At 41.6% G+C, this 17,208-nt stretch overlaps 1 non-coding gene across 1 annotated transcript; it reads right to left on the bottom strand.

Moving 5' to 3' along the window:
* Window positions 1–5,101: 5,101 nt before the first annotated feature.
* LOC142449518 (U6 spliceosomal RNA) lies at window positions 5,102–5,206 on the bottom strand. The gene has a single exon (XR_012784673.1). It is a non-coding gene; the product is annotated as a U6 spliceosomal RNA (small nuclear RNA).
* Between the last annotated feature and the right edge of the window lie 12,002 nt (window positions 5,207–17,208).

Here is a 17,208-nt window from a genome sequence, read left to right as displayed (position 1 = left end):
CCGCCAGGAGTGGAGCTGGCGCTAGGCTGCCAGGGGCTGGCGGGGGCGGGCGGGGGTGGGAGGCCAGCGCACGGAGGGCAGGTGGAGAGGTCCGCGGCAGCGGTGCGGGTGGATGGTCCCCCGTGGGGGTCGCCAGACAACCCGCGGGTCCGCTCCCCTGAGCTTGGATGAATGGAGTGAGGGACGTGGGCCCGAGGGCAGATCGCTGCCCTGTGGGGAGAGGGGAACTGCGGGAGAGGAAAGCTTCTCTCCCAGTGGGGATCCGCGATAGGGAGTGGGGAGTGGGCCGCTGGAGTAGGCAGGGCAGGCAAGTGGCTCTGGGCTAGGCGCCGGGTTTGGGGATGGAGCCTAAGCCGGTCGCCAGTGAGCTCACGGCAGCTTAGTGGCCAGAGATGTCCCACTAGTCCGGTCCTCTTTCACCTAGACCCCTGCTCCGGACAAATACGTGGGGTAGGACTGGGGTGCTGACCCAGGGGGATATTTCACTCACCAGACTCTTACTATTCAGCTACCTGGTCGCCAATCCCGCTTTGTTTGGAGGAGCTCTCAGAGTATGCGGGTGTCCCTGTCGGCCATCTTCCCCCTCTGTTTTATCTTTTCAAAGAACCAACTTTTAGCGATATTAATTTTTTCCATCGTTTTTTTATTTTCCCTCTCCTGAATCTCAGCCCTGATTTTTATAATTTCTTTTCTTTTGCTATTAGTAGGGTTGTCCTGCTGACTCAGCTCTAGTTTTTGTAAATTTTGTGTCAGCGTATCCGTCATGAGTCTCTCTTCCTTTCTTAGGTGTGCTTGTATTGCTATGAACCTTCCTCTGATGACTGCCTTTGCTGTGTCCCATAAGTTTTGGTACGTCGTGTGCTTATTTTCGTTGGTTTTCGAGAAATTTCCTGATTTCGTCTCGGATCTGCACCAGTATGCACTCCTTTTGCAGTAGAGTTATTCATCCTCCAATTATTTGCTCTTATTTTCTTTGTCTTCCTTTTGTTGATTTCCAGTCTTATGGCACAGTGGTCAGAGAGAGAGGTCTGTATTATTTCAATGTGATTAAATTTATGTAGATTTGCCTTATGCCCCAGCATGTGGTCTATCTTCGAATATGTGCCATGAGGACTTGAAAAGAATGTGAAATTTTTTGTATTTGGATGAAAAGCTCTGTAAATATCTATTAGGTCAAATTGTCTAATTGTGGAGTTTAGCTCTCTAGTCTCCTTGTTGAGTTTCTTTCCCTGTGATCTATCTTTCTCAGTGAGTGGTGTGTTGAAGTCACCCACTATAATTGTCGAGTCTGTGATTTCTTTCTTAATCTTTTGGAGTGTTTGGTTGACGTATTGAGCTGGTCTCTCATTCGGGGAATATATGTTTACAATGCTTAGTGGTTCATTGTCTATCATTCCCTTGAGCATTATATAGTGTCCCTCCTTATCTCTTTTTATGCTTTGCACTTTGAGGTCAATTTTATCCGAGATAAGGATTGCAACCCCTGCTTTTTTTGTATTGCTGTTTGCTTGGTAGGTCCTTCTCCAGCCTTTGATTCTCAGCCTATTTTTGTCTGTAGCCTTGAGATGTGTCTCCTGTAGGCAGCAAATTGATGGGTTGTGTTTTCTAAGCCATTCTGCTAGTTTCAGTCTTTTAATGCCTGAGTTTAGGCCATTGATATTCAGGGTTATTATCTCCATGTGCGGACTCTGTGATGCCATTTTATACTTTTTGTGTTGGGAGTTTTCCTACTTTCCTTTCTCATTAGTGAGTGTTTTGTGTGTGTATCATTCTTGACTTCTTTCCATCCTTAAGCCATTGCTATCTTGGGGTCTGTTTTCTCTTTGTTGTGCTCTGGGTGAGGTTGTTCTATGTGTTGGTATCTTATTTGTGCTTGGTGAGTGTTGTTCTTCTGCCCATACTGAGTCGGCGAGGATCTTTTGTAAGGCTGGGTTTGTTGTAACGTATTTTTTGAGTTTTTCCTTGTCTGGGAAGACTTTTACTTCTCCATCGATCTTGATCGATAATTTGGCTGGGTAGAGTATTCTTGGATTTGCGTTGTTTTCTTTCAATTTTTGGAATATGTTACTCCACTCTCTCCTTTTTTTTCATAGTTTCTGCTGATAGGTCTGAGCATATCCTTATGTGGGAACCTTTATATGTGATTGCTTGCTTTTCCCTAGCTGCTCTCATGATTTTCTCCTTTTCCTCAAAGTTGGATAGTTTAACTATTATGTGCCTTGGTGATTTCTTCTTGGGGTCCCGTCGTGCTGGTGTTCTTTCAGCCTCCTGAATGGTTGCTTGGTTTTCATTCATTAGGCTGGGGAAGTTTTCCTCCAAGAATTCTCTCGCTATTGTTGCAGATGACTTCTTTGTTGTGTCTTCCTCCAGTAGGCCAATAATTCTAATGTTGTTCCGCTTCATAGCATCAGACATAGCTCTTAGGTTTTCTTCAGCTTCTCTGATGCTCTTATTAGATTTTTGTTCACGTTTATTAAAGTCTGCTTGGCTGTCCTCCACGACACTGATGTGGTTCTCTGATTCCTCCAAATGATTCTCAAGTAACATGATTCTGCTATTGTTTTTCGTAATCTGCTCCTCAAGCTCCTGTATTTTCCTTTGGTATATGTCTTTTAATTCCTCTATCATTTCATCCTTTTTCTGTATTGTTTCCCTCATATCCTGCATCACTCCAAGCACCATTCTGAGAGCTTCTTTGTATGGCATCTCAATGTCTGCTTCTTCTATGTATGTTGTTATGTTCAGGACATCTTCCTTTTCCTTTTGTTTCTCCTGTTTTTTGGTTGAGGTCGTTGGGGGTGATGGCTGTTTGCGTTGAGTTGTTTTTGAGGGACCAGGTGCCATTTTCTAGTCTCTCTCTGGAAGACTTATAGGAATTCTTCTTCGATCTGCCTACAGCTGATTTTGCTATGGGATTAACCTACCACTTTATCTTCCTGTGGCTTCCCTATCAGGGGAGTGCCCCAGATAGCAGATCGACTGCCTGCCCAAGTGTTTCAGAGGCTGGGCTGAAGTTCCCGCTATTGGTTTGAATATTGATAAATGTTGGCTGAGCTGCCTTATGTCCCCAGGTACACAGGCAGGAACTCCTTGGTGAGAAGTCTGAGGAGTATCCCCTGGAGAGCAAGCAGGCCTTACCCTAACCTTGGGCTATCTATGCAGGGTGGAGCTCACCTAGCTGGGTGTGACCCAGGCGCAAATGTCCTAGGGCAATCGGAGTGCCCCCGTAAGTCCGCAATGGAGTGTGAGAGAGCAGGACAGGAACAAGACGGGTGAGAAAAATCAAAAAGTGAGACTAGACTGTGCAGGGGTACAGGGAAGCGAGGGAGGCAAAAGAAACTATGTAGCTGAGTCCCACTCCCTGCCTGTGGATCTACAAAGGCTTACTCCCTGCCCCAAGCCCCAGCGGTAGTCCGCAGCTAAGCCCCAAGCAGGATCGCAAGAAAACTGCTGAGCAGCCCCCAGAGAAGTGGGGGGACAGAGAGCAGAGATGTTAACCGGCGCCGCCGTGTAGCTGAAGCTTGATCCCTGCCTATGGAGCTGTGGGGGTTTGGGTTTAGTCCCTGCTCAGACCACGTGGCGCAGCTGCTGCGGCTGTGCCTTGAAAAAGCCCCTGTGCAGCCCTCCAAGGCTGTGTGGGAATATAAAGCAGAGACGCAAACAGAAGCAACAATGTAGCTGAACCCCGATCCCTGCCGGTGGAGCTGCAAGCGTCCTGTTCCTGCCCTGAGGCAGATAGGGGAAAACTGTGGCTGTGCTGAGACCAAGCCCTGCTACAGGCTCCAAATGGTCCCGGCTTTGGCAGATCTGGCAGCTGGACTAGGGTCGAGCCCCAGCCGGCTTCCACTGAGGTAAGCCAAAAGCCCCCAGCCCCTCAAAACCCCGTGGATCTGTGCCTACTTATCTTTATGATGATGCACCTCCTGCGATCCAGTGGCATTGAATTTCACTCTGAGCAACTCTCCTGGGCTGGATTCTGCGGAGTCCCTCTGGTGTGTGTCACTCCATCGCCATCTTCCCGGAAGTCGGGTCACCTTTCTTTTTAAAAAAAATTAATCATTTTCCAGGGGGCTCTTACAAACCTTATAACAACCCATCATTCAATTGTATTAAGCACACTTGTACATATGTTGACATCAACATTTCCAAAAGATTTTATTTCTATTTGAGCCCTTGGACCAACTCCTCTTTTTCCCTCTCCATTCCATACTGTTCCTGAGGGTTTTATCTGTCCTGAATTCCAGGGGGTCACCTTTCTTTCAAATGAACAAAAACATGGAATTCTTTTTGTTGCTTGGCCAGCTAGAATTCTTCCAGATTCCTTGGCATAGAAAAGTGATGCCTTCCAGTGCTTCAACAGCTTGTTGAAACATTTCAGTTGGCAGTCTTTCAATTTCTGGAGCCTTGTTGTCTGCTAATGCTTTCTGTAGTTTGGACTTCTCCCTTCAATAACATTGGTTTCTGATCATAGGCTACTTCTTGAAATGGTTGAATGCTAACCAATTCTTTTTGGTACAATGAATCTGTGTATTCTATCCATCTTCTTCTTTAAAAAAACATATTTTATTTGGATAACATGTCCCCAAACAAGTCAGTTAGTAAAATAGATTCTAGAGATTATTGCCTTTATGCAAAGCTTACCCTCCTGCTTAATAACCTCAGGAGTAAACCTTCCCTTTCCCTTAAACTCCTCTGAGCGCGCGCACACACACACACACACACACACACACACACACACACACACACACACATACATATATATGTGTATTGACAGCTCAGTGTTTCTCAAATGGACATAGGGACCATTGCAGTGTGCAGTAATGAGGTGCTCTGCCAACTTTTCATTGCAGTCCAAACAAGCATTTCTGCCCCACCTTAGGACCTAGGACTAAAGTCAAGAGCAAGCAGGTACCTTTCACTGAGCTGCTGGTCCGGACTTAGTGCCATCACTGTGCTTTGGGGAAAGAGAAAGATGGGGAAGGGGATTTATTTGGGACTTTGAAAACAGAGAAGTGAGCAGGACTGGAAAGGCCAAAGAAGGCATCAAGCTGGCAGGAAGAGTCTCCTTGGCCTCATCCCTGCTGGGAAGACCGAAGAGGGAAAAGCTAGGGAACACCTCATGAATTTTAGTGTCATCCTTGCCCAGAGTCATGCCAATCTTCTCTGTATTGTTCCAGTTTCATCTATGTGCCACTGAAGTATTCACCCTTCCACCTTTTGATGTTTCCTGCACTGTTCAATATTTTGCCTTTGGACTCCTTCAATATTGCAACTTGAGAGTTCATTTTTTTCTTGAATTCTTTCAGCTTGAGTATGCTGATGAAGTTTTTCCTTTTTGACTTGCTGAGTCTTGCACATTTTATTACAATACTCTAATTTGTCTTCTTGAGCTGCCCTTTGAAACTTTCTGTTAAATGTTTTGCCTTCATCATTTCTTCCTTTTACCTTAGCTACTGAATGATCAAGAGCAAATTTCAGTTTCCAACTACTGCTCCTTCCTCTTTGTTTCCAACTTTTGAATTCCAATAGCCAAGAACTAACAATGCATCTCGAGTGCATGTTTGTTCAATTTCAGACTGAAGAGATTGGTAGAATCCTTCAATTCCTTCATCACTAGCTTTAATGGTGCAGGAGCTGTGATGGCATAGTGTGCTACACTTTGAGGTTGCAGTTTAAAACTACCAGTCACTTTTCAGGAGAAAGAAGAGGATTTCTACTCTAATTTTCCTAGGTTCATATTTTGTACATCTATTAATAACTGGAGCATAAAATGTACAACATATGAACCTGTAAAATTAGAAATTGTCAAAAAATGAAGTAGGATGCATAAAGATCGATATCCTAGGTATTAATGCGCTGAAACAGACTGGCCTTGGTCATTTTGCTTCAGATAATCATATGATTCACTATGAAAGGAACGACAAATTCAGTAGAAGTGGTGTAGCATTCATATGTCATCAAAAATATCATTTCAAGATTTGTTTTGCTGTTTGTAAAAAAGTAATATCTGTATGGTTACAAGGAATTCCAATTAATACAACTATTATTCAAATTGACAACCAACCACTACAACTCAACTGAAAAACTCAGGGCCCACAAGTCAACTCAGACTCTTAGTGAACCTATATGACACAGTAGAACTGCCCCTGTGGGTTTCTGAGACAGTTACTCTTTACTGGAGTAAAAAGCCTCATTCTGACTAGTGTCTCATCAGCAAATGAAGGTCTTGGAAGTTTTACTCTATTCACATAATTAAAGCCAACTACTTTAGGGCAACAACTCTTAGTCATATTCTCAATGCCTTTGATTTTGAGGGACTCACCTTTTGGCACTATATTTGACAATGTTCTGCTACTATTATAAGGTTTTCAGTGGCCAATCACTGACGTGGACAGCCTATTGCTTCTTTGTAGTTTATTCATAGTCTGGAAGCTCCCCTGAAACCTGTTCAACATGGGTGACTTTGCTAGCATTTTAAATACTGGTGCATAACTTCCAGCACCACAGCAGCCTGCAAGCCACCGAAGTACAATAAACTGGCAGAGTAGGGGTGGCAAAAGCAAATACACTTGTACACATAAGTATACATATGCTTTATATTCATGGTTATAATTTTATTTATATAAGAATATTTATATATTTATAAAAGAGTACGTATGTATCCATGGTTATACGCCCGTTATCCTTCCCACATCTGTGCAAACTGCAACCTGTTTAAAGGGAAAATGTTTTCTATTAAACTAACTCTTGACTTCCTTCCAGACTCCCTGGGTTGGAATATGTTCTGGAATCAGCTGGTTGATGAACCCGGAACCCACAGTTCCCTCTAAACTGCACCACGTGGGTCCCTCTACCTTCCACCTTCACAGGGGCTCCTTCTGGTGGCCTGATATGTGGCTGGGAAGGTGTGCTGGCCGCTTGTCTTCTGGGACAGATATCGCCTCTTTAACTTGGGTGACTGTCAACACATTTACTGTTGCCATATCAGAAGGAAAATTTTCATACCCAAAGCCAATTACCAGCTCTTAGCATCAAAAAGGGGTCCCTTGGCGGAAGAGATTTAACAGGCTCCACTGCTAACTGAAAGTTTGGCATTTCAAGCACACAAAAAAAGGCCTGGTGAAAATTTAGCCATTACAAACCTTATGGCATGTGGTTCTATTCTGTCACACATGTGATCACCAAGAGTTTTTTAAAAAATCTTTTTGGCTAGTGTGAATAATGCTTCAGTGATTATAGCTCTACCAGGGTCCATTCTTGAGATTTTTGGCTGTATATGTAAAAGTAGAATTACTTGGTCATATGGTAATTAAATGTTTAACCTTTTGAGGATCCACCAATGTATTTTCCATGGTGACAGGTTACGGTATCATGAACTATTCTGACAATTATTACTATGTTTGAAAACATAAATTGTGGTAGTTACATAATCTGTTGTCAGTTTGAGACTTAAGAGTGAAGGGGTGAAGTTTAGCCTGTCAATCAAATTGCATTTTGATGACCTCATTTGGAGGCACGAAGAAGATAAATAACTTACTGGAGGGCTGGAGGAGGGATACAGTCTCATTCCCTGGGAGACACTGCAGCTGAGAAGACACATGGAGCTTTTCTAGAGCCTTGGAGTTGAAGGAGCCATGTGGAGACCCCTACTAGTACTAAGATGCCTCCACCGCCACTGGATCCCCAAGACTTTGCACCCACTGGCCTGCTATCTTCATGTGTTTGACATCATTGTATATGTTTTGTGAGTCTGAAGAGGACTTTATAGATCGCTATCAGACATCTGGACAAATATCGGACTTAAGGACTTGAACTGGACTGGATTGGGATGTTTTCTCAATATTCAATTGCTCTTGTATATAAAGCTCCCATCCACATATGAATGTCCATGGATTTGTTTCTCTAGACAGCCCAGACTAATAACAATAATAATAATAATAGCCACTGTCTGAATCCACCATGTCAATCCATCTCACAGAATCCTCATGCAAAATTTTATTGGATTTAAACAATAATGAATCACAAGACCCCTTATGATAACCTTGTTTATATCTGAAGACATTGAAATGTTCCCTGATTTCTTTCTATTTATCTTCTTTCTGGGTTAGATAATTCTAATTTCTCTAAAAATTTTCAAGATTAAAATGCAAGAGTGTATGATGAAATTGGCTAGAGGCATCTGAATGTATATGCACCTGGTTTCAGATGATGTTTCCTAGAATTATTTACAGTCCCACATGTTTAAGAATCCAAATGATTCAAAAGCTAGTCATTGGCATTGGGTTTCCTCCCTGAGGGCACTTCATTTCCCTTTTATAGTGTTCAGGGAGAGGGGGGCAAGAAAGACCTTCACTGAAGGTAAAGCTTTTAATCCAGCCAGGGATTATAGGTTTAAAAAGTAATGCAGATGATTGGTGGCATCAAACCAGGGACGTAGACAAAGGGCGATGGATCAGTCTACATTCTTAAATCACAAGACTGTTTAGTCAATTTCCTAAGAAGGAAAAGTTAGATCTGGAAAATATGGAGTGTGTTTTTCCTGCAGCTGTTTATAAATCAATCCCTTGAATAAATGAGAGCAGTAAAAAGCAGAGGAAAATATGCAGTTTGCATTTTAATTAGATAAGCTTAATCAAGGGCTTTGAATAACCTTCATTCAAACAAGCCTTGATTATTTGTAGAAGAGATAAAGAACACCACCCATTGATTTTGGGCTGCTGAGTTTATTTGGACTCATGAAACCAGTTCCACAGGATTTTCCTGGATGTAATTATCATGGATCTGGCACCCCTGGTAGATTAGAACCATCAAATTTTAAGCTAGCAGTCAATCACAAACTACTTGCACCACCCAGCAAACTCATAGGCTGAAACTGTTGTCAGCAACTTTTTGACTCATGGTGACTCCATGTGTTAGAGAATATAACCATTCCATGGGGTTTTCGTGGCTGTGATCCTTGCAGAAGCAGATTAAAATATTTGCACAGCTCAGGAATCTTTGGTTTAAATCAACTGCTTGAAAATAATCTGACTGCTCTTTCAAATATTCTTTCAAGCACTCAGAGTTCCTTCTGGGTGTGTTCCTAGTGGTGGATCCCAGAACGTTAGGGTTAGATCTTGTCCCTAGCAGCCTCCTCAACAGCTCATTCTCTCATCGTGCTGTGTCTGGTCTACTACAAGCTCAAAAAAAAATCTATCCTGGAGGAATCTCACCTAGAATATTCAGAAACAAGATGTCAAGACCTCATTTAATGCACTTTGATCTTGTTATCAAGGAGAGTCAGTCTTTGAAGAAAGATATCATGCTTTTTAAAGTCAATAATCATTTGGGGAAAAATAAAGCATCGAACAGATGGATTGACCCAGTGGCTGATTGCAACAATGGACTCAAACATAGCAACAATTTTGAGGCTCGTGCTTTATTGGGCAGTGTTTTGTTCTGTTGTATGTGTAGTGATTATACGTTCCTGTTATAAATCAGAACCTACCTGATACGCCCACTATGAACTACATTTACATGAGTGAGATCACATAATCCTTGTCTTTTTGTGGTGGACTTACTTCACTCAATAAAAGGTTTTCAAAGTTTATTCACATTGCTTTGTTCTTGTGGTAATGAATATTCAATAGTCAATATTGAATTCATTCAATATTCTTTTCCAAAGGAATTCATTTTTCTTCCCCAAAGCAAACAAACCAAACAGACTCACTGCCATTTAGTTGAGGCCAACTCACAGGAATCCTATAGGGCAGAGTAGAACTGCCCCTGTGAGTTTTTTCAACTGTAACCCTTTACAGGACTAGAAAGTCCTATTTCTCCTGAGGAGTGGCTTGTGGTTTTAAACTACTGACCTTGCAGTTAGCAGCCCGCCTAACCACTATTTCACCAGGGCTTCTTCTTCTACTTCTTTTTTTATTATTAAAAAATCATTTTATTGGGGACTCGTACAATTCTTTTTTTTAACACTTTATTAGGGACTCATACAAGTCTTATCATAATCCATATATACATCAATTTTGTACAATTCTTATCACAATCCATACATCCATCCATTGTGTCAAGCACATTTGTACATATGTTGTCATTATCATTCTCAAAACACATGCTTTCTACTTGAGCCCTTGGTATCAGCTCCAGATTTTTTCCCCTCCCTCCCACTCTTCCCTCCCACTTCTCCCCTGAACCCTTGATAATTTATAAATTTTTATTATTTTGTCATATCTTACACCATTCTATGTCTCCCCTCACCCACTTCTCTGCTGTCCATCCCCCAGGTAGGAGGTTCTATGTAGACCTTGTAATCTGTTCCGACTTTCTCCCTCACATTCCCTCCACTCTCCCGGTATCGCCACTCTCACCACTCATCCTGAGGGGTTCATCTGCCCTGGATTCCTTGTGTTTCCAGTTCCTATTATTGCCAGTGTACATCCTCCGGTCCAGCTGGATATGTAAGGTAGAATTGGGATCATGATAGTGGTGGGGGAGGAAGCATTCAAGAACTAGAGGAAAAGTGTTTATTTCATCGTTGCTATACTGCACCCTTACTGGCTCGTCACAGCCCTTTCCATGGTATGTCCAGTTTCCCACAGATGGGCCCTGGGTCCTTACTCCACACTCCCCTTCATTCACAATGTTATGATTTTTTCTTTTTGGTCTTTGATGTCGGATACCTGCTCCCTTCGACACCTTGTGATCTCACAGGCTGGTGTGCTTCTTCCAGGTGGGCTTTGTTGTTTCTTAGATAGATTACCATGTGTTTATCTTCATGCCTTTAGGACCCCAGACACTCATCTTTTGATAGTCGGGCACCATCAGCTTTCTTCACATTTTGCTTATACACCCACTTTGTCCTTAGCGATCGAGTCGGACAGGCTGGTGTGCTTCTTCCATGTGTGTTTTGTTGTTTCTCAGCTAGATGGCTGCTTATTTATCTTCAGGTTTTTAAGACTTCAGATGCTATATCTTTTGGTAGCCAGGCACCATCAACTTTTTTCACCACATTTGCTTGTGCACCCATTATCTTCAGTGATTGCGATAGTTAATTGTGCCAGCCTGGCCGATAAACACAAGTAGGATTAATTGAAGGGCGGAGGGATAAATGGCTCGGTGAGCCTCGCCTTGCTTGTCTCTCATTCTTTAATCATCGAACCTGCATGCGGCTGCCTTGCTTGTTCTGTGCCTCAATTTAAAGGGGTACACTGCCTGTAGGATGCCTAGCCTGTGGACTGTGTTGCTGTAAGTTAAGGTCCCTTTAAGCCCACATGATTGGAATGTTCATCTCTGGAGCTGGGGACCGACAGTTGATGACAACTGGTGACCTGACTTGCTGTTTGCTGACTGGGTATATATAGCCCAGCTCTCTCTACAGAAAGGGGACTGGCATCTGGCGGCTCTCAAGCCTTAAAGGACTACTAGTGTCTCACTGCTTTCTAATTTAACTGTTAATTTCTTGTATTATCTATCTGTATATAATTTAACGGTTCATTTCTTGTGTTATTTATCTATATTTATAAATATATTTATATATAATTACTAGCAATCTGGTTTTGTCTCTCTAGAGAACCCTGTGATCACACCCAGTGATCACATCACAGTGATCATGCCAGGAAGGTGAGCATCTCAGACTGCCGGGCTTCTTTTTGTTGTTGTTATGTGCCATCAAGTTGTTTTCCACCCATGCTACCCTATGCACAACAGAATAAAATACTGAATGGTTCTGCACCATCACAATTGTTACTATGCTTGAGTTCATTGGGGGTCACCACAACATGAAGAAGTGTATTAGAGGGTCATGGCATGAAGAAGGTTGGGAACCACTGTTCTAAAGGTATCCTCTGGCCTTACTTCTTCCAAGACAGATTTGTTTGTTCTTTTAGCAGTCCATGTCACTTTCAATCTTCTTCTCCAGCACCACAATGCAAATGCATTGATTCTTCTTTGGCCTTCCTTATTCAGTGTCCAACTTTCATGGGCATATGAGGCGATTGAAAATACCATGGCTTGGGACAGGCCCACCTCAGTCCTCAGGTAGCATCCTTGATTTTTGTTAATACTCAAAAGAGGTCTTCTGCAGCAGATTTACCTAATGCAAATGGTCTCTAGAAATTTTTACTGCCGCTTCCATGAACATTGATTGTGAATCCAAGCAAGATAAAAACCCTTGACAACTTCAACCTTTTCTCCATTTATCATGATGTTACTTATTAGTCCAGTTCGCTTCTTTACATCTTGAGTTGTAATTTGTACTGAAGGCTGCAATCCTTGATCTTTATCAGTAAGTGCTTCAAGGTCTACTCTCTTTCAACAAGCAAAGCTGAATCATATGAATATTGCAGGTTGTTAATAAACCTTTTTCCAATCCTGATATCACATTCTTCTTCTGATGATTTATTCAGTACAAGAATTGAATAAATATGGTGTGTAGATACATCCTGATGCACAATTTTCCTGCTTTTAAGCCATGCCATATTCCCTTGTTCTGTTCACACAACTGCTTCTCGATCCCTGTGCAAGTTCTGTATGAGTACAATGAAGTGTTCTGGGATTCTCATTCATATAAACGTAGTCCATAGTTTATTATGGTCAACACAGTTGAAAGCCTTTGCAAAGTCAATAAACTACAAGTAAACATCTTTCTGGTATTCTCTGCTTTCAGTCAAGACCCAGCTGGCATCTGTAATGATATCCCATGTTCCATGACCTCTTCTGGATCCAGTCTGAACCTCTGCAGTTCCCTGTCACTGTACTGCTTAAACATTTGTTGGTGGATCTTCATTCTTCTTAGGGCTTCTTTATTTATTGTCCAGCATTGATATGCAAATCTGCTGATTAAAATATTATAGTATAGTCTTCAAAGTGACACAATTAACACTTTAATAAGGTCTTTTGTAGTAGACTGGGAGACCTGGTGTGTAGTAGTTATGCATATGGCTGCTAAACGTAAGGTCAGCACTTCAAAACCACTAGCTGCTCCATCAGAGAAAGATGAAACTTCCTACTCCCATAAATGTTTTTGTTTTGATGTTTTAATAGCAGATTGAAATATGTCATTTGATTTCTTGACTGACTGATTCCATGGGCATTCATCTGGATCTGAGTAAAATAAAATCCTAAACAACATCAAATTTTTCTCTATCTTAATATTACCTATTGGTTCAATTGTGAGGGATTTTTTAAAGTTGATATATATGTTAGTCTGGGTTGACTAGAGAAACAAATCTATATACAAATTTATATACAAGAGCAATTGAATATTGAGAAAACATCCCAGCCCAGTCCAGATCAAGTCCGATATTTGCCCAGATGTCTGATACCAATCTTTAAAGTCCTGTTCAGACTCATGAAACACATGCAATGATGCCAAATGCAGGAAGATCACAGGCCAGTGGGTGGAAAGTCTTGTGGATCCAGTGGTGGTAGAAGCATCTCAGTGCTGGCAGGTGTCTCCACGTGGCTCCTCCAGCCCTGGGGGCTCTGGCTGCATCAGTGTAGCTCCATCAGGCTCGTCATCAGTAATGTCTCGCAGGGAGTGTGCATGTGTCCCCTCCTGCAGCGAGCTATTTATCTGTGTAGTGGCTCCAAATGAGGTCCTGAAGCTGCGACCAGATTGACAGACTAAACTCCATTCCTTCACTCTTAAGTCTCAAATTGAGAACAGATTATGTAACTGCCACAAGATGTAATCCTTATAGAAGGCTGTAGACTTTGATCTTCATTAGTAAGTGTTTTGCATCCTCTTCGCTATCAGCAAGCAAGGTTTTGTCATCTGCCCATTACAGGGTGTTAATGAGTCTTCCTCCAATCCCAATGCTGTGTTTTATATATCATACAGTTTTTCTTTCTCTTATTGTTTCCGGTGAAAGGATACAACACTGACACACACTTTCTAGTTTTTAAACAGTCAGTACTTGCTGTTTGTTAAAACAAATGTCTCTTGGTCTATTTAAAGGTTCCATATGAGCACATTTTAAGTGTTTTGGAATTCCTATTATTTGCAATGTTATCCATAGCTTATTGTGATCCACAATGTGGAATGTCATTGTAGAGTCATTTTTCTGATTTTAGGCAAGGTCCATCTGATATCCCTCATTCCACATTCTCTTCCAAATCTGGTTTAAACTTCTAACACTTCCCTGCCAGTGTACTGCAGCAGCCATACTTGAATTATCTTTAGTAAAATGTAATTTGCATGTATATTAGCAATATTGTACTGAAATATGTTGGATCAACTTTACTTGGAATAGGAACAAATATGAATTTTTCTAGTCTTTTTATCAGGTAGCTGTCTTCCAAATTTCTTGGCACAGATGGGTGGATGCCTCCTGTGCTCCATTTGTTGAAATATTTCAGCTGGTTTTCCATCAATTCCTGGAGCCTTGTTGTATACCAATGCCTTCAGAGCAGCTTGGACTTCTTTCCATACCACGGTTTCTTGATTCTATGCTACCTCCTGAAATAGTTGAACATAGACAGTTCATTTTGTTACAGTTATCTGTGTTTTGTATCCCTCTTCTTTGGATGCTTCCTGCATCCCTCAATATTTTTAGCCATAGAATCATCTGGTAGTGCAGCTTGAGGTGTGCATTTATTTTTCAGCTCTTTAATTTTGAGAAATGCCCCATGTGTCCTTCCATTTTAGCTTTCTAATTCCAGGTTAGAAGTTTTCATTATAATACTTTACTTAGAAATTATCTGTTTGGCTCTTTCACTTCATCATTTCTTCCTTTAAAAAAAAAATCTTTTTTCAGCTAGTGCAATTGCAAGGGGCAGTTAATTATTTAATGTAGCTCTTCTAGCCAAAGTCTCTGTAAACCCCAGAAAAGGAATTTTCCCTGTGTGGGTCTGACCGAGAAGGTAGGAGAAGACACTACTAGGATTCAACTGCAAGTAATTGTTAATTGGATTCACTGTGATTGGCATCCTACTGAGTGTAAAATACCCTTCCAGAATCAGGAGGGGGTGGGGGAAACCTCACAACCAACAAGAGTCAGGAGTGGAATGTGTCCTAGGGATGGAAAGATACCTGTGCAGTGAACTTCCTTTATCCAGAAGACAGCTTTGATATCTGAGGAATGGCAGAAGAAAAGCAGCAGCAGCAAAACCAGGAGCCAGAGCAGGAGACAGTGGTGGGCTTTCCAGCCCACAGAGCAACTAAAGCTGAGTGCTTCTGGGCATAAGGCTGGCTGGTGGAGTGGGGTGCCTCTAGCCATTTAATTGGGGGAGCTGGATTCACTGACAAGAGGAGTTTGAGTTGGATGCCTTTGAGTTGATGTTTACAGTGTAGTGGCATACCCTTTGGGCATTTGTTAGCAGCCCTGAAAAAACTTTGTAATATGTCCTGACTAAATAACTGTATCCTGAATTTTTCTTACCTATAACTTCCACAATAAACCCTAAAATCATGACCATTATCTGTGAGTTCTGTGTGACTATTGCAATGAATTATAGAACTTAGTGGGGAAGTACAGTATAGGAAAGGTAGAGAGTGAGTATGAGACAGAATACAGCTAGATAAGAGGTCTAGTTTTGCTAAAGAAAAGAGTAATTAAAAAGTAATTTTATTGGAAGCTCTTACAGATATCATAACTATACATAGTTCAATTACATCAATCAGTATTGTACAATTGCTACCACAATCAGTTTCAAAGCATTTTCTTTCTTCTTGAACTCCTTTATATCAGCTCTCTTTATCCCCTCCCTCCCCCACCCTAGCCCCCAGGAACCCTTTTCCTTCCCCCCTTAAGTTAATTGGTTTTTTTGTGTGCCATATCTCACACAATCAATATATCCATTTTACATACAATTTTGTTGTTCAATACCGGTCGAGTGGGATTAAACAGTCATCAACGCTACCAGCTCCCTATTCCTCCTCCCCTACCCCTACTTAAAAAACATAATTTTATTGGGGGTTTATGCAATGCTTATCACAATCCATACATATATCCATTGTGTCAAGCACATTTATATATTTGTTGCCCTCATCATTCTCAAAACATTTGCTCTCCACTTAAGCCCTTGGTATCAGTTCCTGAGAAGACTTAATCGTAAAAGACAGGAGCAGAGAGAGACATAAAGGAGAAGTTGAAAGAGAAGTAGAAAGAAGAGATAAATTGAGTTTTAAGTATAAAGAGTTGGGACAGTCAACAGGTGATGCTTCAAATATGAGTTGGATATGTGGTGCACTTCATAAGCTATGCATTTAAGGAGAGCAATTCATGTTGTAGGCATGCATATTTGAACTTGAATGTTTATAATGACAGTTATCCACCAGGTGTCAGTAAAGTGTCTTGTTTTCACATGATAAGTATACGGAAGACAATTTTCCAACAGATGAATGTATTTTGAGGATGGTTTAAAAAATATTTGCACAAAACATCAGTATGCTCTAGCAGAACCTTAGTTCCACTTATTATTTAAAATATACTTCTCTCAAACTTCTCCAATAAAGAAAATAAGTAAAAAGCAAATCACAGAAAAGATTATGAATAGCTCATTATACGCAGCTAAAACCAGGCCAGCGATAACTGCAGAAAAGATAATTAATTTCTTATATGTAAGTTCAGGTTGAAGCTGAAAAAAATTGAAACAAGTCCAAGATTGACAAATATGACTTAGAGTCCATTACTCTGAATTTGGAAAGCATCTGAAGATCAGATTAGATTCATGGAACACTAATGACAGAAGACCTGAGCTGTGAGATGCTATTACAAATATTATACATGAGGAAAGCAAAAGGGGCAGGAGCATCAAGATGGCATCTAGGTAGTATCACCTACTCTGTCCTCCTGCTGTTAGATCAGAAAATTAAGAGGCAAGGAGGCCAATACTGGAAGGCCTGGTGTTAGAAATAGATTTCCAGTGTCCTCCCTTAAGAATTTCACCCACAGAGCAATTCCAGAGATCGCTGCAACCATCTAAGTTCTCCACACTTATACGAGGACTTTCTACATTACTCCTCAGGTACAGTGGGACTGTATCCACTAGCCCTTCCTGCACCCAAGATCCAAGACTGACCAGCATGCTGTAATTTCCTGCTGTCTAAGGGTGGTCATAATGACAGGTTTGAGGACAGCCTCTGAAAACTAGCCACAAGAGCTCACTCTGGGCACTTCTCTCTCTTCTCCCCTTTCTGCTCATTCATTCATGGGCTTTCCACCTCCCCTCCCTACCCAGGAAGAGAGCAACCACATTGGCCACCTCTTTTTGCTT

This window comes from Tenrec ecaudatus, chromosome 5 (assembly GCF_050624435.1).
Source record: "Tenrec ecaudatus isolate mTenEca1 chromosome 5, mTenEca1.hap1, whole genome shotgun sequence".
Taxonomy (NCBI): domain Eukaryota; kingdom Metazoa; phylum Chordata; class Mammalia; order Afrosoricida; family Tenrecidae; genus Tenrec; species Tenrec ecaudatus.
Note: the sequence above shows the minus strand (reverse complement) of the source record. Positions and strands in the feature narration are given on the sequence as shown.